General features: G+C 49.1%; 1 pseudogene; it reads left to right on the top strand.

Moving 5' to 3' along the window:
- Positions 1 to 1,686: 1,686 nt before the first annotated feature.
- LOC123140389 (uncharacterized) lies at positions 1,687 to 1,825 on the top strand (annotated as a pseudogene).
- Positions 1,826 to 12,913: the final 11,088 nt, after the last annotated feature.

Raw genomic sequence — 12,913 nt, forward strand, 5'->3', positions numbered from 1 at the left:
AAGTAAGTTAAGATTGCGCCTGCAGCCTACAAACTGTGGTTGTGGAAGAGGCTTCGTGAAGATGTCGGCAAGTTGATCCTTTGATGAGATGAACTTGATATTGAGAAGCTTCTGTGCAACACGTTCTCGAACAAAATGATAGTCCACCTCAATGTGTTTCGTCCGAGCATGAAACACCGGATTAGATGAGAGATAGGTAGCGCCAATGTTGTCACACCAAAGCACTGGAGAACGAGCAGGAGGAACTCTCAATTCTCTCAACAAGGACTGAACCTATATGATCTCAGCAGTTGCATCAGCAACCGCTTTGTACTCAGCTTCAGTACTGCTGCGACAAACTGTAGCCTGCTTACGAGCATTCCAGGCGATCAAATTAGGCCCAAGGAACACTGCATATCCCCCCGTGGATCGCCTGTCATCAGGACACCCGGCCCAATCTGCATCGGAAAAGGCTGAGATCTCATAAGATGGTGCAGGCTGGAGGAGTAAACCCCTTGTACACATATGTAATTGTATTGTACCCTTTGGTACTCCTATATAATGAGATAGCCACACCCCGTTTAGGGTGTCGAGCAGTTTCCCAAACTCTACGTTTTACATGGTATCAGTTTAGGGTTTCAATATGTCTTCCGCTGCCCCTCGGGCCGCCGCTGCCGCATCGGCCCCTGCCACCGCCGATCCCTCGGCCGCTGCCATCGCTGACGCCGCGTCGGAGCAGGGGCTTGCTTCTTCGTCGCCCTTCATGGCCTCCCGCCCCTTGGCTACGGCCTAGCGGCCGCCGCCCGCGGCCCTACCTCACGGGTCAAGCAGGACGGGTGACCTGCCCCCGCCGATCCCATCTGGTGGGTCTTCCACGGCCATCGCCGCTGGGCCGCCGGGGGTCCACGGGCCTGCGCCTGTGTATGGTGCCCCTGCCTCACCCCTCGGTGCCCTGCCTCCGTCGTATGGTGCCCCCTGGTTCGGCGCCCCTGCCTCGACACTCGGAGCTGCGCCCTCGCCATCGTCCGCCTGGCCGCCAACCTACGGCGTTGGGGCGCCACACCCATCGGCCTACGGGGTGCAGCTGCCCACGCTGCCTCAAGGGTCTGCGCCCCCTGTGCTGCCCGGAGCCCCGACTGGCTCGGGCCATGGCCCCGCCCCTGCAGGCGCATACTCGGCGTCATTATACGCGGGTGCGCACCTGGCTCTCCCCCCCAACCCGGAGATGGATCCGATGATGGGCTGCTACGCGCCACCGACACAGCCTCATGTGGATCACATGACCGTGTCGACGCCGTTTTACTTCTCACACCTCCTTCCAGTGAAGCTTACGCCGGATAATTATTTGTCCTGGCGAGCTCAGGTGCTACCCCTTCTTCGCAGCCGCTACCTGGAGGGGTATGTCGATGGCTCCATCCCGTGCCCACCACCGTATCATCCGGCGTACACGTGTGGGTGGCTAAGGATCAGGCGATTCTCTCCGCTATCCAGTCATCGCTCACTCTGAGCGTGTCGTCGCTGGTCATCTTCGCCGCGACGTCCCGAGATGCTTGGTCGGCACTTCACAGCAGCTTCGCCTCGCAGTCTACGGCGCGTGCTCATGCCATACGCACCGAGTTGGGGGAGACTAAACTTGGTGGTCTCTCTATCACCGAGTACTTTAACAAGATGTCGGGTCTTGCGGACACATTGGCCTCAATTGGTCAGCCCCTTGGAGATGAGGAGTTCAGCACCCACGTGCTCAATGGTCTTGATGATGATTATGACAATCTCGTCGAGAATATTCATGGTCGTGAGGCGCCACTTCCGCCACGAGAGCTATATGCACATCTTCTGTGCCGTGAGCAGCGCATCAAAGCGCGCCGTGGCTCCCCGAGCTTCATATCTGCCAACGCCGCATCCCGTGGTAAGCTGCAGAAGCCGTCACCATCCTCGGGTGGGAAACCGGCAGCCTCGTCCTCGTCCTCGCAGGCCCGCGCTGCCCCGCCCTCCATCACTGGCGGCACTCCTCCGGTGGCTTGCTGCCCTAGCTGTGGTGCTCAGCAGGCTTGCCAGCTGTGTGGCCTTGAGCGTCACATCGCCTCCCGGCGCCACCGGTGCTACACGCAATACTTCCTCGGCCTAGGCAATAATGGCAAGGGGAATGAAAAACAGGCAGCTGCGGTGACAAGTCATGATCATGGGCGCACCCCGTCCTACTCCATCGATCCTACGTGGTCTATGGACACGGGGGCCACGAACCACCTCACCAACGAGATGGCCAAGCTTTCCACCAAGGAACCATATCGCGGTCATGATCAGGTGCACACAGCCAATGGAGCAGGTATGCACATCTCTCATGTTGGTCAGGCCTCACTCCTTACACATAACTTTCGCAAACTGCATCTTTCCAATGTCCTTCGTGTTCCCACTGCTACACGTAGTTTGTTGTCTATTCCTCAACTTACCCGTGATAATAATGTCCTTGCTGAGTTTCACCCTTTTCGTTTCTTTATCAAGGATCGGGACACGAGGGCCGTTCTGCTTAGCGGTCGTCTTCGCCACGGCTTATATGCACTTGACGTGCCGCCTACATCTCCTATGCAGTCCTCCCCTCAGGCGTTCAGCGGTGTTCGTGTGTCATCTACACATTGGCATGCACGCCTGGGTCACCCTGCTGCTCCTATAGTTCATCATGTTCTACATCGTCATGAACTACCAGTTGTGTCCAATAAAACTGCTGGAACCATTTGTGATGCCTGTCAGCAGGGCAAGAGTCACCAACTTCCGTTTTCAGAGTCTAGTCGTGTTGTGAACCATCCTCTTGAGCTTGTGTTCTCTGATGTATGGGGTCATGCCCAAACATCCGTTAGTGGCCATAATTATTATGTCAGCTTCATTGATGCTTATAGTCGGTTTACTTGGCTTTACCTTATTAAGAAAAAATCTGATGTGTTCGATGTTTTTATTCAGTTTCAAGCACATGTTGAGCGTCTCCTTAAGCAGAAAATTATTCATGTCCAATCCGACTGGGGTGGTGAGTATCACAACCTCAACACTTTTTTCAACAAGCTTGGGATCTCGCACTGTGTGTCTTGTCCTCATACACATCAACAGAATGACACCGCCGAACGTAAGCATCGTCATCTTGTAGAAACTGGCCTTACTTTGCTAGCTCATGCCTCCGTTCCGTTTCGGTTTTGGAGTGATGCCTTCTCCACCGCTTGTTTCTTGATAAATAGGCTGCCTTCACGACTTCTGAATATGAAAAGTCCCCTTGAACTCTTCCTCAACGAAATCCCAGATTACACTTTCCTCAAAGTGTTTGGGTGTGCATTTTGGCCTCATTTGCGTCCATACAACAAACGTAAGTTAGAGTTTCGGTCTAAAAAGTGTGTTTTTCTTGGGTACAGTTCCCTTCACAAAGGGTACAAATGCCTACACGTTCCCACCAACCACGTCTACATTTCTCGTGACGTCGTTTTTGGTTGAGAATGTCTTCCCTTTTCATGCACTTCCGAATAGCTCTGATACCATGTAAAACGTAGAGTTTGGGAAACTGCTCGACACCCTAAACGGGGTGTGGCTATCTCATTATATAGGAGTACCAAAGGGTACAATACAATTACATATGTGTACAAGGGGTCCACGTATATGTATACAGTCTAACAATAGCGCCCGCTCGCGAATGGAAGTTGCATAGCACAGTAATCATCGCCGGTGATATGATCGATGATTGGTTGGATGATCGGATAATTGAGCCCGAGGAACAAGGAGTGGTTGCTGAGGCTGTAAACCCGCCTCCAGTTGAATACGCCTGGCCCAACGGAGCTGGGATCTTTCTCGAACACGAAACAGCCATAGCCATCAATGTCACAAACGCCCCACGCATTGTACTGCATGTGGTTTGATGTAATGGTTTGGTCAATTTGGTATGTGCGAATGAGCATCAAATGACCGCCGTCAGCTGAACGAGCGATAAACCAGCACCCATCGGCTGGTATGATTCCAGGTCCTAGAATCATGAAGGCCAGCGCATTTGCGTCTGCTGCAACAATTCAAATTGGAGACCAAAACGACAAAAATAAACAATCATATTCAGAGTATGTGTGGAATTAAGATTATTATAACAGTGACACATATCATAGACAGAGAATTGCAATGCCGTGGTCATAATCATACCCCAAGTTAAAAAAATAAGCCAATGGCTTTCATATTCTAGCAACATGTCATGGTCCAAATATCATGTAACAATGAGAGGAAAACAGCTATGACAACGCCTACTCATATTCTACCATAGCACTTACTACTACTATTCTCATATCAACTCTAAGCAATAACATGTGTTGTTATAAAAATCTAGTAAACGAAAGTAACATATAGCAATCATGATGTTATGCTCATAATATGTATTCTAACAATCATTAGATGCCAATTGTTCTCATATCAACTCTAACAATAACATGTGTGGTCATAAAAATCTAGGAAATGAGAGGAACATATAGCAATGATGTGGTTATAGACATGCTATGCATTCTAAATGTAACAAATGAACAGGAAGTCGTATTCATAAAGTAAAGATGAGATGAGATAGAACAATTACACGACGATAGATTCCACCAGTATAGGTAGCCAATCTGCGCGTCGACCGCGTAAACGATGCCATCGTGCACTATAGCATCAGACAGAAATGTTGCCTCAACAGGATGGATGATGAGCCATAACCATGTATGGCGACCGGATTCCAGATAGTCTTCTGATGGTGTGGGCACTTCGCAGATTACAACTTTCTGCAAACAGAGGTCGAGCAAAAAGCTTGACGCGTCTCGTGCGTAGTAGGCAGGAGTGTCCGGCGGGCCGCAAGGCTCGATGTCGGCGGTATCCAACGATGGAAGGGTGATCTTTCGCTGGGTGTAGATATCCATGAGACGCCATAGACTACCGGTGTGGTGGATGAGGATGATCCAGTTGGCCTTCATGACAGCCCAGTAGTGGCCGCGCATGAAGGACAGGTGGTGGGGGAGTGGTAGCATGTCGAGGGGCACCACGGCAACCTCCGTAGGATCATCAAGTTGGTGTCTGGGCACCTGCAAGGATCGGGCATCAGCAAGCAGGGTGTCTTGAAAAGAGCCGGCCGGTTGCAGACGAGTAGACGGTACAAAGACACCGAGCATGCGGCCAGACGGACGGTGCTGAGTAGGTCCATACGACTACAGATCTGCTCCAAGAGAACATCAGGGAGGGAATTCCAATCGCGGCTCTGTGTGTCAGTCGGTTCTACCATTGGGGTTTTCGGTGCCTGCGAGCCAGCGGGGAAGTGGATTCGGGCGGGCGAGCGAAGAAGCTTCTCCTCGTGTGGCCGAGCAGTGAGCGGGGGGGGGATATGGTACGCGCGACGACCAAGGAAGATGGCGCGGGCGGGCGAGCAGTGAGCGGGGGTAAATGGTGTGCGGCCGACGATGGGGAAGAGAGGAGGAAGAAGAGTGGAAGACGGGGAAGAAAGTGCATTAAATCTCAATTCTACTAGTACTACTACCAGGATATAGGCACCGTCCTCCGGAGTGTAAATAGTTACACCGATGACATGTGGGTCTACCACAAGAGGGCCCATATGTCATTTAATGGAGGACACATGTGCGTAGGCGTATTTGCGGAAGCGTACTCTACTGGCAAACATGATGGCAGTACTGGGTAAGGCTGATTTAGTAACACCAACACGCTGGTTCAGCTTATTAATTACGTGTCCCATCTGTTGCAGCGTGTATTGTCACTTCACTGCGAAGACTAGTTGAATAATTCTCTCTGACCGAGATGCGGAATGATGGATCGCGAGGATTACCTTTCTACAGTATCCCTATGCCTCTACGCTCACTTCACTCATTTTGCTCCGTACCTAGTCACTTGTTGAAATCTGTAGAAAGACAAATACTCCATATTTGGGAACATAGGGATGCGTTTACTCCGTACTAGAGTATTTGGGAACAGAGAGAGTATCACCATATGGAGGGAACATATGAAGTTTGAAATATGAACATGTCAATGTGAGGGAGTAAGCCACATGCATGCATGCATGCATGCAACATGCAACACTCACACATACTCCACATGGACGCACGCAACACTCACGCACCCATGCGGCACACAGCACACGACGCAACACACACGCTCATGCTCAAGTGCTCAACCTACTCCCTACGTCCGTGAAAGACTGTACATTTAGAGATTTACACATTGACCAGGGTATAATTAACGCCCAAAAGTAGCAGACTTATGTGTGCATGCGACCATTGAGATAAGAAGATTAAATGAAGGCCGTTGCATGCTGTAATTAAGGATAGACATGTAGCCTATACCTACAGCCCAAGTTGGTGCATTAGTCAATCAATATCAATTTAGATTAAAGGCTAAATGCATTGGAAGTGTAGATGTACATCATGTACTACTACACTCTTTGTTTTATAGCCGATGTACACTCTTTGTTGGAAGGCCGAGGGAGGACACGTGCGTGCACTCACATACACAGCCAGGGCGGTTCGGGCGCAAAGGTTGGACTTGTGTAGCGCCAGCGTAAAGTTTTGTTTAACTGATTTCTTTGCTCCGCCAACTGATAGGTGGGACCCAGAAACCAGGTGACAATTTAACCAGTCAACAAAGTGCCACGTCGACTATGTGGCCGGTCAATAGGGTGCAATACGGTGCTCTACGATGAGCTAGTGATCGTATAATCGACGCAAAACTATATGTAGTGACCGTAAAGAGCGTATTGTTACATACGTTGACCGCCAGTGTATTTTTATCATTTAAAATTAAGCCATATTAATCGGAAAGGACGCAGTATGGACTAATACTAGTACTAGTACTGCTTTGATGTGTCCCGTCAACTTGCCGAACGGGGAGAAGCTTGCTTACTACGCCTCTCCCTCGCCCACGCGCGCGTTGGTTTGCAGGATGAGGAGAGGGTTTTGACTACAGCGCCCTCTCCCTCTTCCTCTCCCTCTTCCTCTCCCTCGCCCTCGCCCTTGCAGTGGACGTGCAGTAGTTCAATCAGTGTCAGATTGCCAGACGCATATTGTACTGTAGTATCATCATTGTTGGACCTTCCGAAGAGGCGAAGAGGCAAGTGCAAGGTTCACACGAGTACGACCTGTTGAACCTCCCGAAGAGGCAAAGAGCCAAGCGCAAGGTTTTATAGGAGTTGTCGTCCTAGTAGGAGTGTACTACAACTATAGAGAACGATGCTACTGTATGATGCCGCCACGTCACGTATATCCAAAGCTGTGCCACCTTTTTTTCTCAAAGAGCGTGTTGGAGCCCGTGCAACAACCACACAAGTTGCACGTACACATAACACATTTACTAGTAATAAATTCTAAAGGACAAATGCCAGTATGCCACACAAGTTCATCTCTAATTCATGTGATAAATTTGTGCATGACTAGTCTACATATATTCACAGCGCTACCGTTCACGATTACCGTACTCCACTTACACGTTATAGATGGGCTACATGCATGTCCTCTGTCTCAGCTTTCTAGTCCGGTTCCACACGATGGAGACTCATCCAAGCTGAAGCAGCATAAATCAGAGATAGCGTGTCCCAGCATGTCGTTCATCCGGCGGTGCGCAATGAAGACACAGCCATGCTTCTTGAAAGGCAGGCCTTCCGTGTCGTGCACGGAAGTTGGCATCCGCTTCACAATGGGGTCGCTGTCCCCGATGAAAAGCGAGTACTCTCCAAGAGTGTTCCTCGGCACCCACGTAGCATCACGGGGATCGAACTCGGCGCCGTTCTTTTAAAGTAGAGCCGATAATGAAGTGAAGTCCATGCGTGCAACGCCACAAGCTACAAAGTACTAGTAGTACAACACTTTACATAGAGGATAGAACCATATTGCACAGTTCTCAATGTCCTGCCAGGCTTTTCTGGCTCCTCGAGCTTAATTGGGAGGCGCTAGTTCAAATATGCTACTACTAGCTGATGAGGAAGCTGCAAGCGAGGTGCGGCTAGGGCAAGCACGCGAGCCACGGGATGCTGGGAAGGAAAACCCGTTCATGTGGCTAGGTTGTCTAGTGCACCCAGATTGTGGGGCCGCACGTCCGTTTGACTTTAAAACTCAAACTACCCGTGTAAAATATTGGCTCACAGCGAAGTGTAGTACTAGTACTATTTTTTTAAAAGGCCACCGTGCGTTCGGCCGGGATCGAACCCACAAAACGAGGTATAGACTCCCGCGACCACTAGTAGTACTCGTCGGAGTACAACGCAACCTAGAATCGCCTTTTGTCGGTAGTAGTACGTATATTGTTCCTTACAAGAAACCCCTAATAATGCAAGAAACCACTAAAATGCCAAGAAACTACTACCACTTGCATACGTGGCAGACTTAAAATAAGACTACCTTATCAACCATTGTACATGCTCTTACCAACCAAAATCCTCGAGTGACCTCCTACCTCCGGCCCGTCCACCTAGTCATCCTCGGCCATGGGAAGCAGCTACTGCCGCCGGCAGAAGGTGAGGTCAAAACCGCCGGCGGTGCGGAGCCCATGTTGTGGCAACCCAGATGCCAGCTCCGTCCGGCGCTCGCGGTCGCTAGCTAGCCAAGATAGCTCCGTCCAGCTGCTTGTCTACAAGGTTTGCTAGCTAGATTGGCACGGCAGCGCGGTGGCTTGCTCGCACGCGCCGCGCTCAGGCCAGCCATCTGGCTCGAGCGAAGGCCAGCGCGGTGGCTTGCTCGCTTGTGAGTCACGCTCGGGCCAGCCTGCCAACCCGTGCGGAGGCCAGCGCGGCGTCCGGCCCGTCCGGCAGAGCGGCGGCCAACTCGCTCATCACCGGCGCCACCGACGAACACGCATCAGTACTGTTTGAAGTAATGTTTAGGAAAAATAATGATTTGAGGGGGAATAAGAGGATAGAAGGTCAGATGTGGGTCCCTCGTGTCAACGGTCAAACAAAATGTGTTGGTTTAAGCTGCCTCGTCAGCACGGACATGTGGGCCAACCCAGTCATAAATGGGTTTAAACGAACCTAATCGGTAGGAGTACTAGGTAGTATAGAAGTTTTTGGCGTGGATTAAGAAATTTTGGGTATTTTTTGCTATTTTTTGTACAATAGATTCTTCCTAGGGCTGGTTGAAAGTGGTAGTTTTTTGTTAAATACTCTACATATTGTAAGTAGGAGTGAAAGTTAAGCTTTGGAAGCCAATAAGCAAGGCTAGTTACATAGTGCATATGTGTACATGATTGAAAGTAAATATCAACCATGAGTGACTAATATCTTGATGGAAAACTCGAAACTATGAAATACTAGAAAAAAATACATGGCTGGAAATACTAGCAATGTTCATGTCCGTTGCAACGAATCATAATTAGAATAATACTTATTCACAAACTTGGTACAAAATACTCTAATTTTGATATACATATGTATATCATGTTTCAATTATAATATATTCCTTGGGCTGTTTTGGTGAGATCAGGGAGGGATGTAGTTGGTTCTAAGATACTAATTATGGGTTTTTCTGCAAATTGGTAGACAAGTGGGATGTTGGTGAGAAAAGGCAACAACTTACCTCACAATCGTTAGATGTAGATCTAATGGTCAGAAACGACAGATGGCAGACACACCAGCATCACCAACTTAGTCTTGTGTAGGAGTACTAGCAAGATCCGTGCATTAACGGAACATTAAGATGCATTTTTTTATAAAAACACTTGTTGTGATTGACCCTTGCGGGAGTAATCCCATGTGTAAAAACTAATAATATCTCGAGAAATATGAGATAAGGTGAAAAGGAGTTGCGTGTGGTGGTGGTTGGTGGTCGGACTGAGTGGAGGCATGGGGATTGACGACGCCGGCAGCGGCCACTAGGCCAGTTTGTTCCAGAGGCTTCCTTTCTTAATTGCTCAACAATGAGGTTTGTTGGAGATAAGGATGAACGAGGAAAGGCCTTGTCTGCAAATGTGGAGAGGGGTGCGGGTATCTTTTAGTTTAATTCCCATCCGTCAGATATAGATCAGACGGTCTATATTGCAAGATGGCACACGTACCATCATCACCAACTCGGTTTTTTATAAAAGAAGAAATATAAGTATGGAGATACAAACGTATTATCGATACTTGCTTCCGTAAACTAGCATCTACATTCTATTCAACGCCTCGGCATGTGGGGCCTTAGCACAATGACTTCTCGACTATGAAAAACAAAGATTTTCCCATCGCCAACAAGGAGGGGGTGACGGCGGTGCGCTTTTTGGCTTGCTCTAGTCCTACTAGGTGGTCTAAGCACGTTTAGATTTATTCTTTTTCACGTCTCGTGTTCGCCGTACTTCCATGACTGTAGATTAGTAGACGGTAAGTTATTCATGGGGAAACCCTTGTTGAGTGTGTTTGCGAGAGAGAGAGAGAGAGAGAGAGAGAGAGAGAGAGAGAGAGAGTGCGTGTGCGATATGTTAGAGATTGAGGCAATGATAACAGATTCTTTGTGTCTATGTGTGTGGAGGATAGGGAGAGACATGTACATGGGGCTTTGTGTTGTGTAACGTGGAGACACATATACATAATTAGAGAGTGAGTGTGTGAGATACACATGCGAACATGGGGAGAGATGAGGATCCAGATAAATGGGTGTTTGTGCGTGTCTGTGTGTGTTTGTGCACGCGTTTGTGTGTGACAGGGAGAGAGTGTATGTGGAGTAGAGAGACCACTGATGATGTAAACCTAGTATAAGGGAACGGGGAATGGTGTGACATGTGTAGTAGCGAGATAGCATGGGTGCGGGCGGGGGGAGAAGACTATTTGGAAGATACATCGAGTGTGTGTGTGGGAGAGGGGTGTGAGAGCGAGAGAAAGAGAGAGCTAGTGACGAGAGAGAGAGAGAGAGAGAGAGAGAGAGAGAGAGAGGAAGAGAGGGTGCGAGAGGGGTCATTTGTGTCCATAAATGGCGTATAGATAGGGAGACAATGTTGATGTTGTCCGAAATTGGCCTATGAACGGAGACGCAGGGGAAGCGAGTCATCGTGTGTGTGATAGGGACTTCATGAGAGATCTAGAATAGATGGTGTAGAGAACAATGTGCGAAATCAAGAACGATTATACATTAGGGAGCTATGCAAAGAGTCACAACATATATGTATACAGGGAAGGAGTTGGGGCGGGTCCGCATGTGGGAGAGATAGAAGAGGAGAGTGGTGCACAAGGATACAAAGTGTGCTTGTTTGCCGTGGGGGTGGTGTGTGAGGTGAGTGCGCGAGAACCACATAACTAGGGAGATAGACGTTTGGGGGCGACGTTTTATGTGTATGGGAAATATACACTCTACATAGTGCGTGTGCTTGGGTAAGAGAGATAGGGGAGACCTAGAGAGCAAGGGAAGAGATGTGTGCATGCCCGGGAGACAAAGTGATAGAGACCTATGTTGGGATCCGGACATTACAACAGAGTGGGGTGTTAATGTGCTCGTGTGTTGGTGTCTGGGGGAGAGAACGACTTCTCTATGTGTGTGTGTGTGTGGTGGTGGTGGTGGGGGGTGACTTCATATAAAGAGTGAGGTGTCTATATTTGAGGGACTTTAGCGTAATTGAGATATTGTGCACTCATGGTTGATGAATTTGTTTCACAGTTTGTACTATGAGATAACGATACTTTTGAACATGCGTGATATACCTTGATGTACCAGAATTACACACCTAAGATTGGAATTTTGGAATTTGACTCCATCATGAGCTTTTGTAATTCATTTAAACGGAGGTACATTTTTTAAGCCGGAATTTCGTGATTTCAAATTCATATATCAAACCTAGAGATATACACATACGGGCATGTTTAAACTTTATAATCATTCACTTTATTCATACACATACACATTTTTTTGTTTTTGTCATCATATTTAGGATAAACACATTTGGAATTTCATTTGAATTGGACCGTATGATGGTATTTGCTTGTAGTAGCTCAATGATCCATATTCGAATTGAATGGACAATCTAAGTTTCGAGTTGGAGACATTGATTTTCAAAACTTGCACTTTTTTTGCGTGCAAAACAAACAAATTGTCGGCCATGATATCATAGTCGGCCGTATGAGAGCAGAATACTTATAATTTTAGGCGCCAAAAGCTTTCAAACTTCCCGCTCACATCGAAATATCACGCGCCCAAAAGTTTAGCCCTGCGATATTCCTGTTTTACCCCTGCCACATGAACGGAAAAGGGCTGCTTTGGTAACTCCATTGTTTTCCCCTCTTTGCCCCCACATTCTTCCCCAGAGCCCCTCCCCTTCCCCTCCCCGATCCCCCCAACCACGGCAAGCCGCCGAATCTAGTCCTCCACCGCAGCGGTGGATCTCACACCCCGCCGGATCTACCTTCCGCACCTTGGAACCCCCAACTGCCAACTCACCACTTCACCGGAGCCGCTTCAGCGACTGGCTTGTCCACCGTTCCAGATCTCCTTGACCGCCATCATGGTCCACCGCACCAGATCTTCTTAACCGGCGCCCTCGTCCACCACGGCGTAGGCCCTTCACTGACTCCCTCGTCCGCCCCTTTGCTGGCCCTTCATACAAGCCCTCGTCCTCGGCAACAGATCCGCCTCACCGAAAGCACTGTACAACGCGCCCGCCGAAGCCTTCGTCCAATGCACCGGACCCGCTCCACGGACGCCATATTCAACTCCACCGGCCCTGCTTTACCCACGCCGCAGCCTCATCAGGTTATTTCGATTTGTACTCCTTCGGTTTTTCTCTTTATCGTGCAACTTTTCACTTACCACAGATGAGCTTTCTTGTATGTTGATAGGTGCCGCAACCGTAGCACAGGAGCCGCTTCAGCGACGGCGACAGCCGGCCCAAACTCAACCACAACACGAGCACCATCGACGATCCTTGGCTATCAAGTATGACAACGATACCCATACGCCGCCGAGAATCAGGTACTATCATCCAACGGCCGGCGCCT

This window comes from Triticum aestivum, chromosome 6B, assembly GCF_018294505.1.
Source record: "Triticum aestivum cultivar Chinese Spring chromosome 6B, IWGSC CS RefSeq v2.1, whole genome shotgun sequence".
NCBI classification, from domain to species: Eukaryota; Viridiplantae; Streptophyta; class Magnoliopsida; order Poales; family Poaceae; genus Triticum; species Triticum aestivum.